Source organism: Lepidochelys kempii, chromosome 11, assembly GCF_965140285.1.
Source record: "Lepidochelys kempii isolate rLepKem1 chromosome 11, rLepKem1.hap1, whole genome shotgun sequence".
Lineage (NCBI taxonomy): Eukaryota > Metazoa > Chordata > Testudines > Cheloniidae > Lepidochelys > Lepidochelys kempii.
The window spans coordinates 36878855-36902831 of NC_136390.1; the positions used below are offsets into that span (position 1 = coordinate 36878855).

The 23977-nt window shown below is 39.3% G+C and overlaps 2 protein-coding genes across 10 annotated transcripts in view; one reads left to right on the forward strand and one right to left on the reverse strand.

Annotated features, from left to right (window-relative positions):
* The window catches only part of LOC140895606 (sodium channel protein type 1 subunit alpha), a 181918-nt gene extending 169900 nt beyond the window's left edge, over window positions 1-12018 (reverse strand). For 4 of the 6 annotated variants that reach the window (XM_073305720.1, XM_073305717.1, XM_073305721.1 and 1 more), the window contains exons 1-3: window positions 11715-12018; window positions 2806-3022; window positions 2060-2139 (exon numbers count right to left, since the gene is read on the reverse strand). The gene's annotated coding sequence lies outside the window, so the exon portion shown is untranslated. The remainder of the gene's footprint in view (window positions 1-2059; window positions 2140-2805; window positions 3023-11714) is intronic. The other 2 variants (XM_073305722.1, XM_073305718.1) reach the window with 1 other exon arrangement.
* The window catches only part of LOC140895607 (uncharacterized), a 169591-nt gene continuing 157458 nt past the window's right edge, over window positions 11845-23977 (forward strand). For 2 of the 4 annotated variants that reach the window (XM_073305725.2, XM_073305729.2), the window contains exon 1: window positions 11845-12245. The gene's annotated coding sequence lies outside the window, so the exon portion shown is untranslated. The remainder of the gene's footprint in view (window positions 12246-23977) is intronic. The other 2 variants (XR_012154286.2, XM_073305730.2) reach the window with 1 other exon arrangement.

Genomic DNA, 23977 nt, shown 5'->3' on the forward strand with positions numbered 1-23977 from the left:
TTCTGCAGGCCAAATTCTTCTCTCAGTTACTCACTGGAATCCCACTGTCTACAACATATACATCAACTGTATTCAATAGAGTAAATGAGGGTAGAATTTGGCCCTCCTACTGGCACTCAGTTAACAATTCTGTTCATGCTCCATGAGTCTACTTTCCCAGAGGTGTGTTGGCTCTGGAGGGCAAACAAGAGTAAAATTTAGTAAAAATTCACTTTTCCACTAGAGTAAGCACATCTGATTCTAAATACACTAAAGAAAGATAGTCAAGAAAGAATATGACTTTCATATTAAGTTTTGAAAGATCAAACTGCTCATCAAGATAAACAACAAGTAAACCTACATACTCTCCTCGTCTCAGATCAGTAAATGAAGATAGCCGAAAATATAACAGACTAGGATCACATAGACCAAAATATATCATCTAGAGTTCAGCACCTGGAGCCAATTCAGTTCTAAGATTTATATTCATGTTCAGTTACACCATGTCTACACTAGCACTTATGTCGGCAAAACTTTTGTCGCTTGGGGTGTGAAAAAACACACCCCCAAGCAACATACGTTTTGCTGGCATAAGCACCTGTGTGCACAGCGCTGTGTTGGTGAGAGATGCTCTCCCACTGACAAAGCTACTGCCGCTCATTGAGCTGGTTTTATGTCGACAAGAGAAGTTTCTCCCATTGGCATAATGCAGCTAAATGAGCGATCTTCACGGGCATTTTGAGATTTGTAGATTTTGAGATTTCTAAGACACCTCACTTTAACACAAAAGTAATTAGTTGAAAAATCTTTTTTATCTTTGCAGCTATTTAAATAGTTCACATTATGTTCTGTAACTTTAAAACAAATTTGGATCCATACAATGTAAAATACACTAGGTTACGATGAGGTATAGTAAATTAATTTCATGACAGGATTCAGATGATAATTATAAAATCATTTGTTCACTGCTCTTGTGTTTTATGATGTCATCAGAACTGTTCATTTGTATCATAGAGTCACAGAACCATAGAGTTAGAAGGAAACACAAGGGTAATCTAGTCTAACCCTGTCAAGATGCAGGATTTGTTAGTCTAAACCCCTCGTGAGACCCACTTCCCATTTGACATCATTCCATTAATAATTACTCATTGTTTGCGGTTGTCTAACCAATTATGTATCCATTTAATGGTAGTTCCACCAAGTCCGCATTTCTCAAGCTCACTTATCAGACTATCATGTGGGACTGTGTCAAAAGTCTTGCTAATGTCCAGGTATATTACATTCACTGCGTTCCCCCGATCTACTAAGGAAATCAAACGGTTTGGGCATGATTTCTCTGTAAATCACTGTAGGCAGCCATTATTTTTCCTTTAAAATATAGTTATGGTGGAAAATCCTTTTTTCCCCCTCCCTGGAAATTTCCATAGGAAGATTTTTTTATACAAAAGAAACTTTCTGTCAGTGGGGACGTTAACTATAGCTTTCCCAACCCAACCCCTCCCCACACACTTTAAAATAATGGAAATTACCTTTGAATACAAAACTAATATCTAACTGACCAAAAGAAGTGAGGACATCCAAAGTTAAGGCTCACTGTCTGGGACTTGCTCTTGTATACCTAAATATTGCTGCAAATGTTGAAGTTAAGATCATCCGCTGTTGTGAAACTCCCATGCTACAACCTGGGCACAACAGAATGAACTAAACTAAAATTACAATGAATTCTCCTGTTTTTGTCCATTTAATCTCAGATTCTCAATGTGGTTTTTCATGCAATTTTTACTTTTGCAGTACATTAACACATTGATCAGTCATATATAAAACTGAAAATCCATATGAAAATCCATTTGATAGTAACAACAGTCAATATAGCTCCCAAGTTTGACATCACACCTGTGAAATAAGAGCATTTGGAAACAAACACAATTATAACTTTAAGACATCTAGTCTGACATTAAAATCAAAATGTCAGCCCATTTGGAAGTACTGCATAGTGAGCAACAAAAACTTTTTGCAAAAGAACAGGGAAAAGGAAATCCAAGAGATGTGAATTTGATGGGAGTCTTTTTTAAGCACATACCTCCGACAAGTAGAAGAAAAGAAATCCATTTTGGAGAAGATACTGAAAGAGCTTGATGTCCACCTGGCAAATTTCTTGTGCTGTTTAAAAAAGGAAGACGGTTTAGATGATGAACCAAGTCATATCTGCAATATTACCACTAGTGCCAAATAAATATGTAAATAAAAGTAAGTTTTGTCCTCTGTGTTCTCCATTAGAAAGATTTTTCCTTAAAAAGGCAGCAAACCCCCACCAAAACCCCGAGTAAGGCATCTGGCCTTTAAAGCAGAGCCTCTGTTTGAATATGGGAGGAAAGCTGTACACCCCTGCAACGCTGGGCTCTGGCAGCCCGATTGCCTGGCTACAGTGCTTTAACACTAGACTCCAATTTGTGTTCTGCACTAGTGAACAATAAGACCTCAAGTAGTTAGGTCTAACACTTCTAAATGACAGTTAAGGAACTCAATGCCTGAATACAATAACAGGCAAACAAATACAAGAAGTGGCAAACATCCAAAAAAATAAGGCCGATAAAATCCATCCTCTAAAAAAAATGCTGTGTTGCCAAACAGACCTGACTGCAGCTTATGAAAGATTTTGTAAAATCCAAAATTGGATTTCCTGTTCTATCCCATGCTTAGTATTAACGACTAAACAGGCAGGTATAGGATTTATTTATTTGTATATTTATTTATTTTTAAAAACCCCACACAAGATAACTGAAATAAATGAACTAAGGTCTATGATTAAATGTTCTGGCAGCTTACCTGATAAAACAAGAATTTCTGATGTATTACAAGAAAGAAAAGCATCCAGCAATGATGTTGATGAAATGCTCTCTAATGAAGTTGTTCATATTTCCAGTTCCAAAAGATTAACAAGTATTTCGAATTGCTGCATTCTCATTGGGAAAAAACAGAGACCTCTGCAGTATCCTCTCTGCTTCATCCTCAGCTTCCTGTTCTGAAGCTCACTCTATGGTACCTAATAGAAAACAGCAAATAGCTTTGTGGGGTTGCGGGGGTGGGGGAAGAGACAGAGAGAGCCTTCACCTTACGGGACAGCTCCATCTACTGGCAAAATGAAAGAACCAGCTGTAACCAGCAGATTTTTTTTTTTTAGAGTCTCTTTGGCCAGAATAGCATTTTGGACAAGTCTGTGCATATCTGTTCTAAGGATCCCCATTCCTTCAGAGAAGAAACAAAGAGCAAGGTTTAAACTAAGAAGTTAATTGAGTTTGTCTGATTTTAAAAACGAACAAAATGAAACAAAATTGTTTTGTCGTTTAAATTTTCACTTAATTTTAAAATATTGGATACTGTTTACTTCTGAAACATAGGGACAAAGAAAATAAAACAAACCTCTTGGGAATGAATGATTTCTTTAAATCAGAGTCACAGAGTTTATAGCCAGAACCTGCCACCAGCTCATCTATTCTGACCTCCCCTTTTGGGGAATGATTTCTTTATATCAAAATTCATTGTTGTGATTTATTATGATGACCCCAGAAACCCTTCAAGTATATGTTGCTATGCACTTCACAACTGACTGCTATTTGTCTTACCACTGCGTTTGAATGGTAAATTTACCATTATTTAGCTACAGGATCATCAAAAACCTTAATATGCCAGGATGTGACTGATATCACATCCGTATGTTATGCTGCCTTGTCAGTCAAATGTATTGCTACACACAACTGGGAGGTTAGGTCCACGTGTTGCAAGGTTTTAAAGTGACAACTGGGACACCAAATCTTTAAAAAAAATTATGCATTTTTAAAATTCAAACTGCTAAGTGACGGTACCTTCTAGTAGAGCAAACCCACAACTGCACTGGCTCCTAGCTTTATTTTTACTATCAAAGCTAAATCTGAGAGCATTACACACTTCTAGTTTTGTTCCTTGACAAAAAATGAACCGTTAAAAACTGGAATAAGCACAGGCAAGTGCTTCTGAAAGTCATAGCTTTACCTAAGTTAGGGTAGCGTGGGTTCAGAGCAACCAATTATGTTAGGGAAGGGGACAATGCAGGGCGGGATCCTAGCAGTGAGCAGACAAAGAAAGGGTGCTGCGTGGAAGAAGAAAAGCTGAAAATAATAAAGCATTTATTTCATTATGTAATATATGCATTTGGCAAGTGCAGATAAAAAACAAATAAGCATCCATGTACAATGAGGCTGTCCTGTTCAATATTATAGATATCAAATGTTTGAAGGTGTAATTCATTGACTCTAAAGAGGCTGCAGATAATTGGAGCCAGCAGAATCATTTTACATACTGTCTTGATAGGGCATTTCATGTCTTATTTTATATACTAGCATCATGGGATTTTTACTATGGCTTAAATTCTGCTTGGACCCAAATCCTATGTGGAGCTGAGCTCTTTCAACTCCCATTGATTGCAATGGGAGTCAAGATACTCAGCACCTCATAGGAAGCATCCTGCACCTTGCCGAATCAGGGCTTTACTATCCATCTTTAAATATTTACTAATACTTCAATATCGTGAGCATTTTTTCTAACAATTACAATAAATCCATCCCTATAAACATTTAAACATGCACTGCAAACATTAACATTATTATAATTATAATCCTCAAGATTCTAAATATTTAATTTGAAAAAAAAAAACCTCCAAACCAACATTGGTTACTGAGCTTTAAAAAAAACATGATGATTTTAAGCTGCAATAGGAACACAGGAGGAAAATTCAGTTTCTGAAGTAGAAAAGGATAAAATCAATAGTAAAAGAAGTTGTATTTGAAGCTCCTGAGAGGGTATTACAAACAGTGTAGGGGAAACACATTTTAAGAATACCTGGGCTGTGTTCCTTTAACATTAATGTTATTTGCACTTTTGAACTGTGGTGCTCTACAAAAAGATGTATATGTATGTAAGAATGTTCAAAATCATATCAAGAAAGGCTGTTGAAATTAAATATCTTGTCATGTTGGCATCCATCTTGAAAGGAGGTTTAATTTCAATACCATTCTTTTCGACAGTCTACATTGTTTTAAATTTTTTTTATTGCTTATGAAAGGTCCTACACTGACAACATTGGAAACTGAAGCTTTCTGTGCACAGGGCAAGCACAAAATGGACAGTAGCTGTAGAAGCTTTCCCCCTTGAATGTGCCTCAATTCTGTTGTAGAAAGACTGCATATTCACTCTGTGACCCTTCTGCTGAGATCACCAGTAAGATCACTGATTGTGAGCTTGGCTTTTCTGAGATGAACATTGGTCCGCTAGTCATTCTTTGTAGGCCACTGAACAGTTGTCAAACAGTTCAGGTTGGTCACAGACCCAGAGGTGGAAAGATACATAATTCATTACCAGTCCCTGGAATCAAACTTGGATCTTAATTGCTAGGTTCTTATTTAGATTTAACCATTTGCAGATTCATCTGAATTGTCTTTTTCATAAGTTCTGCAAGGTCCTTGAAACACCTGCAACAGATCAGTTGCTTGTGGTGAAAGGAACACCTTTTGAGACAGAATCTCCCCCAAGATCTGAAAGATCTGGCAAACACAGTCAGTATCACACTGTTGCCGGAAGTAGTGCTTTTTAGGGCCGGTATTTCTGAAAATGACAAAAATGCAAGGCAGTGGCAAGTACATATTTGTAGCTAGGTGAAGTAGCAGAACACCCACCCCTGAAGCTTGTAAGTATAAACTGTCGGTCTATGCTACAAGGTATTCCTTTTATTACTTACATATAGCACTTTAAATTTTGTCATTTTCAAAATGGACTAAATAAGGAGACACTAGAATTCAGATAAATAAATGCAGGCAGCACAACACAAAAAGATCCTTGTGTGAGGTCTTGAACTACCTGCTTTCTATTTTAGTTCTGTACTTTTACTGACCCTAGCCTACTCTATATGGAACACTTTGAATTTTCCACAATTTAATCACAATTTTAGAAGCACTCATATTAATATACTGTGAATGTGTCCAGTGTTCAATAGGTCTTGAAATGACTTCTTTCCTCAGGTATCAATGGTGGAATGTAACTGGGTTCAAAGTACTTAAAGGACCTTGTTAAAATACTGCAAGCAAGACAAACTTTTTTTCAACTGCATTATGAATTTCTTGTAGCTCCAGTTTTGTCAGAGAGAGCATATAATAAGGTGCTATAGTCTAGCTCCACCGAAGTTCAGTAGCTTTTAATGACAGACGGAGTACTGTGGCTTTAATACCACTCACCAATTTGCCCCATAACTATTCTATGCCAAGCCGTCTGACAAGCAGTCAGAAGGCTCTTCCATAGCAAGTCATTATAAACAGTTACAAGGTTTCTACAGTGTAAATCCTTACTGTATATTTAATATATGAAACCTATATATTCTGCCCCAGTTCAGAAAAAGTTTTATGGATTCCCCTCATCATATAAGCTTTTCCCACAAGAAGATAAAAGTGGTGGTGGGGGTGGGGGGGGGGAGAGCTTGTACCACCTTATGTTAAACCACTTCTCTCAACAAGGAAGACACTGTTTGTATCTAGTTAAAAATAAGTTTCAAACGCCAGCAACTGTATGATACATAAGTTATTCACCATGACAAAAATTTTGCTCATTCCTCATTGCACATATGCTGAAAACCCTTCCCACCTATCATACAACGTGAGTAATCAGATTCCAAGGGCCTGTGTGGCAGAACTGATGACAACAGGCTACATCAGTGACAGCAAGTGTGCCTCTTGACTCTTACTAGAACCCTGAGGCTGCAGTAACTCCCATGTTTCCAGTGCCTCTTCTCCACAAGCAACAATGGCTTGTGGCTTTGCACAATGGAAGATCTACGAGACAGCCCCCTTTCTGCTCTTCTCCCAGTCTTGTTCTGACTAGAGGTCTGCTTGGGTCTAACTTTAAAGCCCTGCCTGAACCTGACTAGACCACAGCCAAGCTGAACCTGATCCAAGGACAAGCATGTCAGCTTGTTTTCATACCTGACCAGAACCCAAAACTTCTAGTCAGGTCCTTTTGAGAGTCTGGTTGCAAGGGTCTAGCCGCGGGCCTGGCCTCTATTATTTCCTACCCCCACTCCCATGGCCTGATCTCCCATCTCAGTGCAGTGCCGTGCACCAGAAGGAGTGCAAGTTTCCGCCTCCTGGGCCGCTACCCCCAAACCTGTGTCATTGCCACTGCTGCCACTTTGTCCTGGAGGAGGCTTCCTGCTCCCCCTACCTGTAATCCATCTCCAGATGCCTCCTGCGCATGGGATTGGCATGGTGGCAGCTGTGTACCCTGTTCCTGTCAGCAAGCTCTGCCTCACTGAACTGCGTGTGCTGCAGAGTGAGAGGCAGTACAACTTATCAGCCCACTCACCCCACAGTGCAGCCAGGCAGCAGTGGCTAGCAGGAACAAGGTACGGAGCTGCTGCTGCGCAAACCCCATGGGCGGGAGGAATTGATTAGAGGCTACCAAACCCAGAAGTGTTAGGTTGTTTTCATACCTGACCTGAACCCAACATATGTTGTCAGGACCTACTAGGTTCAGGTCAGGTTGCAAGATTCTAGTACAGACCCATCCTCAAGCACCTCTGAGCAATTACGTGAATGAGCATCTGTGAACCATGATCCATTATATGGAAGCAATGCACACTTCACGCTTAAGTGCCCCCAATTCTGCCCTACACCTGCTGCACAGAAGAATCACACTAGTTATGCTGCATTTGGGAAGAGTCCCCTGTGGTTGAAAGGGAGCACACATTGCCTCAGAGCATAAATGGGTAAATTTGCCAATATTGCACTTGGAGGCTGCCACTGCAGTGCAGCTCCCTTTTTTACGATCTGTGCCATAAAAGCCAGGTTTTGGGTCCTTTTATGACTTTCCGACTCCACATCATCATTTCCACTGTAAACTGGAAAACCTAATGTATAAATCTGAGGAAATTTCTAGAATGATTTTTCAAAAGGTGTGATGTTGAGCAATGGCAGGAAACCATGCCACCAGCAATACTGAAAACTCTGTGTACTTCCTAGAGAAGGGGCTGAGAACAACAATTTTGTCAGATATCACCATAGCATACATTTCAGATGGCAGTGCATTAAAAGATCTCCCCATATTTTTGTAGTCTTCTGATTTCTCTTTTGCTTACTTGATGTTCTGGGGATTAAATCTATTCCAAGAGATGCACTTTCTTTGAAAAATGGGGTGCAAGGAATCTATAAGGCAACCCAGGACAAGAAAGAGAGAAGATCTAGATAACCTGATAAGTTAGAGATAGAAATGACCCAACTGATAGTATGAATAGTTCTGCAGTCACAAAAAAGCTATGGAGGCAAGTACGGTTGGAAGAAAACCATCGTTGCTGGATAACCAGAAACTGGAAAAAAACAACCAACTAAGGTCCAGAGAAAATGGAATATTATATGCTTCTAATAACTTACAGTGCAAAAGCTGAAAACCCTCTGAGAAAGAGAGGTAATTATTTTTGTACTGAAGACAGAGCGTCTCTACAATTTACCAAAGGTGGGTTCCTAGGATGGCAAAGCAACACTCAGTAGATTTTGTGACATTTTGAATGTTTTCATGGAACTAAACACAAATGAAAAGTGACAGTTCTGAATTTCAAAGGCTTTGGATTTTTAAAAGCCCAAGCCTGTCTGAAGTTTTTGAATCATAACATGACAGACCAATATACATTTATATGTGAGGTAAGATACAGTCAAATTAAGTTGTTTACAGCTTCGCTTTAGCAACTTAATACAATATTACTTTTGTAAATTCTAATTTAGCAAGTATATTTTGAATTATTTTTGTCAGTACACACAATACATATATCTCAATTGCCCAGTTGTGATGGACTGACCCAATCTGAGACCCAAACTCGTCTTTATACAAATGATACTCACATATATTGTAAATTGTTTGACATCATAATTAAACTGTTGTCACAGATGTTTATGATAAATAAATTATTCCCAAATAATTGTAAATCACATGATCATCATCATGTTCCCATTACATCTTTGGTGTTTTGGGCAGTGATGAAGCTCCTCCATTCCTGTCTGTTTCTGGCAAGTCTTTCAATGATTCCCCAGCTGTGCCTCAGGTTTTTCAGCACATACTATAGTATTTCTTCTGTGCTCCGAATTTTTTAGTGCAATTTTCAGAAGGTACATAATGCAGCAGAAACTGGTTTCATTGTGTGGGACTGGGACATAAGGTGCCCAGGGGGACCCTGATCTGTATGGTATGAAGAGTAGAAAGGGGAGGGATAGTGTGAGACAGGCCAGGGTTGTGGCCACTATGTCCATGAACTGAGCAATTCCATCAGGCCACAGAAACACGTGAAGAGGGAACAGTGGCCATTAGTCCCTACCCCAATCCGTAATATGCAGTAGCTATTTTGGAGTAATTCCATATCACATATTGCAGATTGGAGCTGTGGATTTCAATCCTCAGCCCCATATTTATATGATCACACAGCCTGCACATGAGTTTCTCACTCTCCCAGAATTTAACCCTTTGTATCTTAGTCATGCATTTGAGCCTTGGCAGGCTGAGAGATACTGTAACGGCACTGTAATCTACAACATCTGCCATGATGCACAAAGTAGAATTTATAATGATACAATTTCAAAAACCAGTGGTATATATTTAAAAGAATAGAAATCAATGACTTTGTGTAATTAAATAGATTAGGCTGTTAACATTCTTTGAACCAATACAAAAAATTATATTCACAATATTCTATCCCATGGCTCCTTTTCATGTACTCAGGCACAATGCACTAATTCTTTTAGAATGGTGTAGGCAGAAGCAAGCTAACAAACTTTCATCAGATCCGTAAAGGTAAATTTAAAAAATTCATACACCAATACATACTACAACTGTTTTAGTAGCTTGCTTTCAAGAAACAGCTGCATACATATTATACAACAGAACTATGTATAGTAAACAAGGTGTTTTCATTATGTCAGACAGAAGTATTTTTTTTACTCTAACTTCTTCTTTCACAAAGTAATTAATAAAAGGTGTCAGCTTGGTACTTCTGCTAAATTATACCATATAGTGCAACTTGATCATGTGTTATCACAAGAAAGATTTTCATTTAACAAATAGTAACTAGTGAGCTGAGATCATGATAAACAGATAGCTTGATTGTTTGACAGCATTGTGCCTGGGGAGACAGAGCTCTTAATGATTATGGAAGTTATCATTATCACTTTCAAGCACAGTCTTGCACTGAAACTATTAACTGATTATTTTCAAAAAGGTGAGGAATAATTATTTTGCAAAATGGGACCAGAGCATGTTTAAGGGATTATCCCCATCAAAATTAGTTCTGGAGGAAATGTATATATTTCATCTTATTTAGATACAAGAAAGAATCAAACAGCATTTTTCTCATCAACAAATATACCACTGTTAAACCACAAAATCCTCTAAATTAGAGCACAATGTTGTTTAATACCATACCTTCTATGGTAGGAAAATCTATAATTCTTTATGTGTTTTTTCAAATATGTTCAGATGCTCATTAACACAGACAAATACTATAGTATGTACATGAATATTTTTTAAAGTTTATGTATTAAACAGCCTCTTTTCCAAGATCCTACTAGTAAGCTAATAGAATTTAGTAAGTCAATACACATGCAGGCTGAAGCTCGATCACATCCACTCATATTTAGTTTAAGCAGTCTTCAGTTTTACAAATTACCACCTCCTTTAATTCAGTTGTGCCACTCCTTTACTTTACTGAACAGTGCTTAGTAGCTGTCCATGGTGCTGTACACACACTGGAGCTGTAGAATAAAGGGCTCCTAATATACCAGAATACTTCCAAATTATTATATTTGCCTCATTAAATGGTAACTGTCCTAACAAGTGAGCCAACCTTATTGAAATTCCCTACACGAGACTGCAGTATCAATGTTATGCTGTTACCTCCTAGGGCCTATACTGCTGCATTCCATTAGTGATCATTCTATTCACCACCTGACAACCCTCACTGTAGGAACATAGCAGTCTATAGAAAGATCCATTCAGTGTATTTTATGGTTCATTTTCCAACATGAATGTAAATTCAACAATTTTATTTGCGTTCCCCTGGTGCACCAAAAACCTCAAGCAAGTTTAGCCAGCATATATTGTCCTGACATTGTGCAGAGGAGTCACTAACTGTAGTTTTGTCTGCAGCATTCACCTTCAGTATATTATGGTTGTGTAAATTCATGCAGTCATACAATAAATGATAGCTGAATATCCTCCAGACTTTAACTGTTGTCACTAAAAATAATCAAGGAAGGCAAGGAAATAAAATATGAAGCAGTTCTTTTGGGAAGGAAGCATATTTGTAATGTGAGGCAAAGGCAATACAACAGCCAAGAACTGCAGTAAATCTCTCAGAGCTAATAGCCACATCTAATAATGCTTTCCCACAACACCTCCAAGCAAATGGATTTTGTTCATTGTTTAATCAGTCAAATCAACAATAATCCCCACATGGATAGAGAAGATGTTTGTTAAGCAAACCCTAATTTATGATTTATTTATTTGCAAAGTGCCTTAAAGCTGGGATGGCTAGAAGAAAGATTACTCTGCTTATTCAAGCATGCTGACAGAGCTGGTTTTTACTAGCAATTTCTCTCTGCATCTCACAGCATGGCTGACAGTCATCTGCATAGAAAAACAGCATATTTACCACTAAATCATGCAAAAACATTTACCCAAGAAGATGTAGCAAAGGTCAGAATCCACTTCCATACCCCATGAAGCATTTAGCTGAAGGAGCAATCCCACTGGCTTGCTCAGGCCAGCAGTCTCTCTCCTACACTTGACCTAGACTGCCTTACATAATGAGGAATCAGTGCTGTATCCCGAGTGGTAGAGCAAAGCTGAATGTCATCACTGGAAAGAGCAGGCAGTATTGGCAGCAGGCAGGCTGCTAGTTTGCATGGAGATCACAAAGTCTTTTTTTCCTGAGTATTCTGGGAGAAAAGCAAGAATAGCTCAGAAAACCTGGTGTCATTCCTCCCCTGGAATGAATGACTGGAAGGAATGAGGGTGTTACACATGAGGCAGATCGCAAGTGCAAAAGATGCATCTGTGCTCAATGCAAACCTAACACAATTCCTGTCACATTGTATCTAAAAGGACTGCATAGCTACAACTAATAAGAGAGCAACAGCAAGGCAAAGTAAAGAAGGAGAGGCACAGACTACGGCTGCATACAACTGTCTGTATATAAATTCATTATGGTGAGTAGAAGAAAAATAAAGAGGGTATTAGATAAACCTGAAATATTGGAATTTCCAAAGGGAACATTATATTTCTCTAAATAAATACCTTAGTGCGTGCATCTTAGTGAACTAGTTCCTTGAAGAAATGCCATTTGTGATCTGATTTACATAGTGTTACAGAAGTGAAGCTGGTGCATTACAAGGATTTTGATATTTTCAAGCAAACTGTGTACTAAACATATTCCTGGCTCTGATGATTTTCAAGTTACTCTTGGTAGCAAGGATTGGTATTTCTTTACTATGTTTTGAAGAGAAGCTTTTGGGAATTTCCTAGATTATTATTGTTTGTAATATACTAGCATTTCCTTTGTGGGGGACACCAGGGGAGAAACAAAAATCCAGGTTTAACCAGGAGCTTAGTTGGAGGAAACCTAAAAACATTTCTTTTGGTCTGTATGGAATGTGGTTTTATGGTTAACTAAAATTACTGTATGTGATGTAAATTATTTTTTATTTGATGTGTTAAACAGTAAAGAATCTTGAATACTTGGGGTGAAAATACAACACATAACCTCTTCCTACCCTGTGAATATCATGCATGATTTATTTACTTGTCATAAAGAAACAGAAGCTTTCATTGATATGAGAAATCTTGTGCTTTTCTGATAATATTTAAAACAACTGTAGTTTAATAACAAATAGAGAACAATATGGCACACAAGGGCAATATAAATACTGAAGCTGTATTTACAACTGCTGTAGTAATTGAAGCATAAAAGAAAACATGAAATAATTAACCATAGGTAAGACTGGAATTTACCTCAGTGTTATGGATTTGGTGCTCTTCCTGACAACAAAATATCCATGATTTTTAGGTAAGTGGACGTGATGGTAAACAGTACAACCATTTTCTGACATGGCAATTCTCAGGAACTAAGTTAAGACCTGGTCTTCACCGGAAAAAAGAAAAAGCAAAGCTCTGCAACAATACAAAGGGTCAGGTCATTGAACTCTCAGTGAAAGCTTTAATCCTTCCAAGGTACTCAGGAAAAATTGGTCTCTGAAGACTCAAAAATATGGAGATTTAGGCTGGGTTTACAAGTCAGCTCAAGCATGGCAACTACTATACTAAATCTGCCCATTGTTAGTATAGCTCAAACATGGTTCTAGTTATTGGGTCTAAAATGGGAAAATAATTTTTTTTTTAGTAAAATAATTGCCTGACTTCTTTTTTAAACTATTTCCATTATTCTTTCCCATTTTCTCAATATCCATGTTATGGCTTTTCCTTAAAAAATTGCTATGCTAAAATATATAAGAGTACAAGTGTAACTTTCTGTTGGGGAATTTCCATTTAGTTCTATACTCCACTATAGGAACAGTTCTCTTTTGAGAATTATTCAAAAGTCTGATGAATGACAGTGACACTTGGTATAAAGGGATAGACAGGTATTGACCTAACAGACAGGAGAGTTTTTAGGTCTGAAGTCTTACTTGAAGAAAAAGAAAAAAGAATCAGTGGAAGACAAATATATTTCATAATGAATGTATGTAATAATTACATTATTGTTACATTTGAAATCAATGTGCTGTTAAAATAGCTGCATTAAAATGGCTATCATATTATCAGTTGATAATAATCAAAAGTGTACTATATTGATTTATATTGATTTTTAACAGGAAGCTCCTGCCCAAACTCCCAAGACATATTTATGTAATTTTAAATATCAGCCAATAGTTTTTGCGTTTCAATTTAACATGACTGCTCATTTAAGATAAAAGTATATATTTACATATGTGACATGCAGAGTGATAGAGATAACAGAGGTTAGAGACAGAAATTAATTCCATCCATTTCCATGCAAATTATCATCCACAGACAGAGGACAGAACAGATTTTAAACTAATAGTACACTTGATCATTTGTGTTTGTGTACATACATATTCTGGAGGAGCTAGTAGTGACTCCTAGATTTAGGTTGCCTTACACTTTCCATTATAAAGGATTCTTGCAACCATTTCTTTGAGAAGGTCTCATACCTCCACTGTTTGCAGCAGCCTTTGATATGTGGCAGGGGGTTCACTTTCAGACAAAAGAAGTGCTTTGTCATTCCATGAAATTCATTTAGCTTTCAATTTGGAGTGGGCAAATCTACTGTGGGGGCTGCTGTGATCCAAGTAGCCCACGCAATCACTGAGCTGCTGCTATCAAGGGTAGTGACTCTGGGAAATGTGCAGGTCATAGTGGATGGCTTTGCTGCAATGGGATTCCCTAACTGCGGTGGTGTGATAGACGGAACCCATATCCCTATCTTGGGACCGAACCACCTTGGCAGCCAGTACGTAAACTGAAAGGGTGCTTTTCAATGGTGCTGCAAGCACTGGTGGATCACAAGGGACGTTTCACCAACATCAATGTGGGATGGCCGGGAAAGGTGCATGATGCTCGTATCTTCAGGAACTCTGATCTGTTTGAACAGCTGCTGGAAGGGATTTACTTCCCAGACCAGAAAATAACTGTTGGGGATGTTGAAATGCCTACAGTTATCCTTGGGGACCCAGCCTACCCCTTAATGCCATGGCTCATGAAGCCATGCACAGGCATCCTGGACAGTAGTCAGGAGCTGTTCAACTATAGGCTGAGCAAGTGCAGAATGCTGGTAGAATGTGCATTTGGACGTTTAAAAGCACAGTTTATTGTCTCAGTTAGACCTCAGCGAAACCAATATTCCCATTGTTATTGCTGCTTGCTGTGTGCTCCACAATATCTGTGAGAGAAAGGGGGAGACATTTATGGCGGGGTGGGAGGTTGAGGCAAATCGCCTGGCCACTGATTACGCACAGCCAGACACCAGGGCGATTAGAAGAGCACAGCAGGGCACGCTGCGCATCAGAGAAGCTTTGAAAACCAGTTTCATGACTGGCCAGGCTATGATGTGACAGTTCTGTTTGTTTCTCCTTGATGAAAACACGTCCCCTTGGTTCACTCTACTTCCCTGTAAGTCAACCGCCCTCCCCTCTCCCCTTCAATCACTGCTTTGCAGAGGCAATAAAGTCATTGTTGTTTCAAAATCATGCATTCTTTATTAATTCATTACACAAATAGGGGGATAACTGCCAAGGTAGCCGGGAGGGGTGGGGGAGGAGGGAAGCGCAGGGTGGAATGGTGGATGCGGGGAAAAGGGAAGGACAAGGCTGCACTGCACTTCAAAACTTATTGAATGCCAGCCTTCTGTTGCTTGGGCAGTCCTCTGGGTTGGAGTGGTTGGGTGCCCAGAGGGGACGTCTGGGACATTCTTGGGCGTCTGGGTGAGGAGGCTATGGAACTTGGGGAGGAGGGCGGGCGGTTACACAGGGGCTGCAGCGGTGGTCTGTGCCTTTCCTGCACCTCAACCATACACCAGAGCATATCAATTTGATCCCCCAGTAGCCTCAGCATTGCATCCTGCTTCCTCTCGTCACACTGCCGCCACCTCTCATCTTGCTCATCCCTCCTGTCCTCACATTCATTTTCTGTTTTCCTGTACTCTGCCATTGTTTGCCTCCACACATTCTGCTGAGCTCTTTCAGTGTGGAAGGACTGCATGAGCTCAGAGAACATTTCATTGCGAGTGCATTTTTTTCACCTTCTTATCTGCGCTAGCCTCTGGGACGGAGATGATAGGGGGAGCATGGAAACATTTGCAGCTGCGGGAGGAAAAGAGGGAGATTAGTCTTTAAAAAGACACATTTTAGAGAACAATGGATAGACTCTTTCATGGTGAACCAAGCTGTTAACATTACATACCACACATGCTTTCGGTACAAGGTCGCATTTTGCCTCTTATATTGAGGGCCTGCCAGTTTGGTATGAGAGGTCACACATGCAGGGCAGGGCAACAGAATTCGGCTTGCAGGCAGCCATGGTAAGCCACAGTCTTTCGGCATCTTCAACCTTCATAACGTGTGGGAATGGTTTCAAACAGCAGTGCCCTCTCCCATACCAAGCACCCGTTGGGTTGGCCATTTAAAAGGAGGGGCTGTACTGGCCGTGAATGCATCCCAAGTCTTCAGGGCAAATTAATAATTAAATACGCTTGCTTTTCAACCATATATTATATTTACAAAGGTACACTCACCAGAAGTGCCTTCTCTGGCTTCATGGTCCGGGAGCCCGCCTTGGGAGGGTTGGGAGGGTATTGGGTCCAGGGTGATAAACAGTTCCCGTCTGTCGGGGAGAATGGTTTCTCCGCTTGCTTGCTGTGTGCTATCCTCCTCCTCATCTTCCTCGTCCCCAAAATCCTCATGTCTGTTGCATAAGACTCCCCCCTTGCAGGTGTCCACCGACAGGGGTGGGGTAGTAATAGGGGCCGCCCCTAGAATTGCATTCAGCTCATCATAGAAGCGGCATGTCTGGGGCTCTGACTCGGAGCGGCCATTTGCCTCTTTGGTAGGCTTATCTGAGCTCCTTAATTTTCACGTGGCACTGCTGCGGGTCCCTGTTGTAGCCTCTGTCCATCATGCCCTTGGAGATTTTGGAAAATATTTTGGCATTTTGTCTTTTGGAACGGAGTTCTGATAGCATGGATTCGGCTCCGCATACAGCGATCTGATCCAGTACCTCCCGTTCGGTCCATGCTGGAGCTCTTTTGCGATTTTGGGACTGCATGGTCACCTGTGCTGATCAGCTCGCCACACTGGCCAAACAGGAAATGAAATTCAAAAGTTCCCGGGACTTTTCCTGTGTACCTGGCTAGTGCATCTGAGTTGAAAGTACTGTCCAGAGTGGTCACAGTGGAGCACTCTGGGATAGCTCCCGGAGGCCAGTACTGTCAAACTGCATCCACACTACCCCAAATTCAACCCGGCAATGTCGATTTCAGTGCTAATTCCCCCATCGGGGAGGAGTACAGAAATCAATTTTAAGAGCCCTTTAAGTCAACAGAAATGGCTTTGTCATGTGGTCGGGTGCAGGGTTGAATCTATCTAATGTGCTAAATTCGACCTAAACTTGTAGTTTAGACCAGGGCTAAGATAAAAAGCTATTACAGGTTACCATTTTCCTTCTCTCACTTCCATTCCTCAGTAAAATTGGGCAGCAGTGGGCCTCCATGGGCTCATCACTTGGCCCCAGCAGCCAATTCCTGCCTCTCTAGGGGTAACCACATGGGACTGGAGTTCTTCCAACTTTCTGAGATGTGGGGTGAAAAAACTGGATCCCCACTGCTGACCACTCCCCATGACCCAGGAGTACATTCCCCCTGCTTTGAGATAACAGCTTTCTGTTAATCAGTTGAAGTACTGAGTCCTGTAGCTCAAAGGGTAGCAGTCTTTTCTGCATTGCTGAAAGTTCAGGGTGCAAACCCTGCTCCTGATGCAGGATGGAGTAGTTGCTACAGCTACATGTGATAGAATTTGTTTTTACCTTTTTCTTAAAAACACACCCTAGGAAAGTACATAGAAAAATATTATGTGAAAATAATGCTATTTAGGTTGCAAAGTCAAGCACTAAAAAATTAGAAAATGCCATTTTTCACAGCCCCCTTGTTGATAATGTTGCATTTTGAGTGTTTTTAATTACATGATGATAAAAAATTTTCCACATGACCCCACCTCCTTCAGTGCATAGAATGAACACATATTCCAGACCAGTGCATTAGCCATCCGTTTTTTATAACATCTTTGTTGAAACTGTAACATCTCTGTGAAACATTCCAGCTTCAACACAACAGCATATTTTATGTTCCACCAGCTGTACTTCTTTCCTTACAGTCTTTCTTTTCAAATTTGATCCTGTACTGATGCAACAAATTTGTATTTGTCATATCTCTTCGCAACAGATTGTGACACCACAGATGTAGGATTATGACTTCATGGCAGGACCAAACAGGAGAAGAGACTGGGCTGTGTGGCAGAAATAAGCTTTTAATAAAACAAAATAAATAAAACAATAAGACCAAGAGAACCTCAGAAAATTATCCTACATTCTAGTTCCTTTCAGTATGAAAGTTTTCTTTAATTCTGCAGTTGTATAAGGTTAGTAGATAGAACACTGAAATACAGATTTGCATTTGTAGTACAAACACAGAATATTCAGTAGGTGGCTGAATTAATTTAACAGACTGTATATTTCTTTACTAAAAAGTCATCTTATATAATAATCTTTTGGGAGCATTATAAATATAAGATGTATGATCAGACATCACATATCACTTACAGATTTAAGAAGTAAAAGTGAGCATTTTTGCAGCTTTCCTTTGGCTCCACTGATTATATATATATTCCTTTACTCTAACTCATGTGATTCTTTCCATTCCTTCCATCACTCCTGACTGACACCTTAATGCTGTACAGAAAAGGGAAAATGAGATATACAATCAGGATAAGCCAGTGTAGGCAGGGAAAACTAGGTAACATAGATCAAGGAAAGTCTAAATGTGTTTACTTAATGCTCCACACATGTTTCAGGAGTCTAGAAACACAGAATAAGAAAGCTATAAGAAATAAGAATAAGAATAAGAAAGCATAGAATAGACAGCAGGCCAAATCTTGGTCCCTATATAGCCCAAGTAAACTGATCACCCAAGAACCAGTTTGATTCAGCTTCCAGCTGGGCCAAGGATCAAGGGAACAGAAATCTTGCTTACAGACTATTTCCCCACAACATACCCTCTCCAGGCCCTGTACAAAGTGCAGATCAGATGGACCCAAAGATCTAGCCCACAGACCATATGTCAGTTTGTAGTATGCTTTGTTCTTATCCAGCACTTTGGTAATAAAGACACTATGTAAGTAAACTACGATGTAATCCTTTGGGATGAAAGGTGCTATGTGAATGTAAGTTATTGTCAGAAAGAATGCAATAACAATTTGTAGATTCTGCCAAGGATATGTACAGATTATAAGAACTCTTTACTTGTAATCTGAATAATGCAAGATGTAAAGACTACTCATGCACTGCACGGCAAGACAACAGGAATGAAAAAAAAATCAGAAAGAGCTGTAGAGTCAACACAAAAGCAAGCTAGAGACTAAAAGTACCAGGGAAGTCAGTGGGAGAAACAGAATCAATACCGATGGTCAAGGCAGCACAGTGGAAGACAGACAGTGATCAAAATAAGTTGAATAGTCTTCTCCAAATATCTTATAACCTCTTTAAAGCAGTCACACCTTAAGCAAAGCATATCAGCATCATAACTGGTGCTTGGGCATCTATATTTTAAAGTTTGTTTTCATTTGTTTGGGTTTTTTGTTTTTTAAGTTTCACTTATTTTAGCTGGGTAAATGTACATCACTTAAAACGTTTCATAAACTATTTTAATTTGTTGTGCTATTTAAAGAAAGACCTCTGCAAACAGAAAAAAGAGTGGAAGGGCTTTTAGGTGATGACCCAAAGTTGGCTGTCTTGTTCATTAGGTTTCCAATAAACTCAATGGACAAGTGAACACAGTGGCATGATCAAAAATACTCCAGGAAGAGCATAACCTGCCATAGTGTTCCCTCTATTGCAGCCAAAATTAATGTTTTTAAGTTTCAAGTGAGCCATACAGATTTAATCAGTTAATGCATAGGATATTTGCCACAAGTTTGTATTTTATTTATTTTCACTCTTTATAACTTCTCTCACTCTCCTCCACACTCTTTTCTGCAGCACATTATTTATAACACCTGGTAGTACTTGTTTTGAGACAGTGTTTGTAAAGCTATAAATTGGCTTGTGGTGTGGCAGAATGGTGCCAATCTACTATTGGCAAGTTAACAATATCCTGCATTGAGAAACAAAGTGTTTCCTGACATTATTTGAATCTCACTGCATCACTGTCTCTTCTGAGTCAACCTTACTGCTAATGTGAAGAGTGATGTGTAATTCTGGTAATGGTGAGAGAGTTAGTCAAATAAATAGCAACAGAACAAGTGTTAAATGACATGTTTATTACATGAAAGTAGGGAACCACCCTCACTGTTTTTAATGGTTCATTGCCCAATAGAAAACTTCATACTTTGGTAAATATTAATAGGGCTTGGTTTTTGAAAGGTTCTTTCTTAAATCACATCACTGTGCACATAACTGTAGGATAAAGCACTTCCCTCCACTGACCTTGCGGTGTGGTGGTGCAGAGGATAAGGCTCTCGCTTGGCAACACAACAGGCCTAGATTCGAGACCAGTGACACCTGACCAGAAACGCTTTTGTACCTTTCTTTGCTGCTGCCTATCGTGTCTGACATGCCCTTCACTCACCCACCTCCCTCACTCCATTCAAATCTACTGCATAAAAATGTACTTCTACAGTCTTGCCTATGAGAAGTAAAGAAGGAAAGATTAAAAAACTGTTAATGGAACCATCAAGATGCATAGCTGCCTTGCTGAGTAACCAAGTGACCTTAATATCCCCCTTCTCCTCTTTTATTTATTTCATTTATTCACCCATTCATTGTTTATGACCTTCAGTTCTTGTGGTATGTTGAATTTAGATGGTGTGTGGGTGTGGGCAAGAACCGAATCTGAACTAGTTTTTGTGAACTGGCTAGCACATTTCAGAAATCATAATAAATCACAATAAATGCTTTAAATGACATTGGTTTTGGAGGGTGAATGTCATACGTGATCCATGAAAACTATTCCAGAAAGTATAGTGATGATATTTAAAACTCCAAGCAGTAAGTCATTTGATGCCAAACAATGACATCAGGGAAGTGGTTCTGCAGCATCAGGCAACACAGATTTATGGTTCAGTATAATCGATGCATCATCAGTGGTAAAAGCAATAACGACTTCTTTCAAAAGCTCTTCTGTATAGCCCAGGGTGTACATTTGTGAAATTGATTGAACACAGATACTGAAATGCCTAACACACAGGCTTGAAAGTAAGAATTACTGCACAAACAAGTTCACAAGACTGGTCCAACCCCCTAGCAACACACAAATAAATACAAATTGTGCTAATAAAAAAGCATAAATTTATCACCCATAGCTTCTTTTTCTCTCTCTTCACTTGAAACAGGATCGGACTTTTTGTTTTTTTTTAACACACTGCATTTAAGTCTAATCTCATTTCAGGTCCTTTAACTATCCATATACCCATTTCTTCTTCAAATTTACAAAAATTTCAGATTTACTTTTTTATGGGCATAGCAGATGATATGGCTACTTTTCGCCTGCTTAGATATTTTAGAAAACTATTTAATCTGTTCGGTTATTTTTAAATGTTTGAATGGCTGTTCTGTGTCCTACAGACACTCTGGGATCTCCGATTTCAATTCCTAAGAGATGTGTGGTCAATTTAGGAGGATTTTTCCACTACAAGAAATACCACTCTATTCATCTCATTCCACATTGACACTTTTGGAGTCCCTAACATCTGCACTTGCTTTCCAGCTATCCAGTCCAATAGTAATATTTTCCATTTGTATACTGGAGTACCTCTCATGCCAAAACTCTTTACTGACTCTCTCATACTTTTATATACTATATTATATAGACACACACTATATAGAGAGGTCCTGGAGGCCAAATTTAGGCTGCTAGGTTATAGATTGAGGTCCAGGACCTCCATGGTAGGATTCTCTGAAATGCTCCCAGTTCCACGTGCAGGGCCACTTAGACAGGCAGAACCGCAGGGTCTCAATGTGTGGATGAGACGATGGTGTAAGGAGGAGGGGTTTTGATTTATTAGGAACTGGGGAAACTTTGGGGAAAGGGGGAGCCTATACAGGAAGGATGGGCTCCACCTAAACCAAAATGGAACCAGACTGCTGACACTTCAAATTAAAAAGGCTGTAAAGCAGTTTTTAAACTAAGGACTGGGGGAAAGCCGACAGGTGCAGAGGCGAACGTGGTTCACATATCCCTTAGGGGAGGATCTATAAATGGAGATTCCCTATGTCCTAATAAGGAGGAGAGGATGGAAGATGATTAAATACAGGTAGGATCTGATGAGAAACAGTCAAAAGAAAAAAAGTGCCAAACAATTACATCATGTAATGGCAGACAGCTAAACAGTGACAAGTTTTTAAAGTGCTTATATACCAATGCTAGAAGTCTAAATAATAAAATGGGTGAACTAGAGTGCCTCATATGAAATGAAGATATTGATATAATGGCATCACAGAAACTTGGTGGAATGAGGATAATCAATGGTACACACTAATACCAGGGTACAAAATATATCAAAAGGACAGAACAGGTCATGCTGGTGGGGGAGTGGTACTATATGTGAAAGAAAGCATAGAATCAAATGAAGTAAAAATCTTAAATGAACCAAACTGTACCATAGAATCTCTATGGATAGTAATTCCATGCTCTAATAATAAGAATATAACAGTAGGGATCTATTACAGAGCACCTGACCAGGAGGGTGAAGTGACTGTGAAATGCTCAGGGAGATGAAGAGGCTATTAAAATAAAAAACTCAATAATAATGGGGGATTTCAACTATTCTCATATTGACTGGGTACATATCACATCAGAAAGGGATGCAGAGATAAAGTTTCTTGACACCTTAAACACTTCTTGGAGCAGCTAGTCCTGGAACCCACAAGAGAAGAGGCAATTCTTGATTTAGTCCTAAGTGAAGCACAGGATCAGGTCCAAGAGGTGAATATAGCTGGACCACTTGGTAATAGTGACCATAATATAATTACATTTAACATCCCTATGGTGGGGAAAACACCACAGAGGCCCAACACTGTAACATTTAATTTCAGAAAGGGGGACTACACAAAAATGAGGAGGTTAAACAGAAATCAAATGGTACGGCACCTAAAGTGAAATCCCTGCAAGCTGCATGGAAATTTTTGTAAGATACCATAATAGAAGCTCAACTTAAATGTGTACCCCAAATTAAAAAACATAGTAAGAGAACCAAAAAAGAGCCACCATGACGAAACAACAAAGTAAAAGAAGCAGTGAGAGGCAAAAAGGCACCCTTTAAAAAGTGGAAGTTAAATCCTAATGAGGAAAATAGAAAGGAGCATAAACTCTGGCAAATGAAGTGTTAAAATATCATTAGGAAGGCCAAAAAAGAATTTGAAAAACAGCTAGCCAAATTGCAAATTTTTTTTTAAGTACATCAGAAGTAGGACGCCTGCTATACAACCAGTGGGGCCACTGGACGATCACGATGCTAAAGGAGCACTCAAAGACAATAAGGCCATTGCGGAGAAACTAAATGAATTCTTTGCATCGGTCTTCACAGCTGAAGATGTGAGGGAGATTCCCAAACCTGAGCCATTCTTTCTCAGTGACAAATCTGAGGAACTGTCCCAGACTGAGGTGTCATTAGAGGAGGTTTTGGAACAAATTGATAAACTAAACATTAATAAGTCACCAGGACCACATATAAGGACCATATATAATATGTTAATAACTTCTGAAGGAACTCAAATGTGAAATAGCAGGACAACTAACTGTCATCTGTAACATATCATTTAAATCAGCTTCTGTACCAAATGACTGGAGGATAGCTAATGTGATGCCAATTTTTAAAAAGGGATCCAGGGGTGACCCCAGAAATTACAGGCCGGTAAGCCTGATTTCAGTACTGGGCAAACTGGTTGAAACTATACTAAAGAACAAAATTTTCAGAGACATAGATTACAAATTTTGTTGGGGAATAGTCAACATGGTTTTTGTAATGGGAAATCATGCCTCACCAATCTACTAGAATTCTTTCAGGGGGTAAGCAAGCATGTGGACAAGGGGGATCCAGTGGATATAGTGTATTTAGATTTTCAGAAAGCCTTTGACAGGGTCCCTCACCAAAGGCTCTTA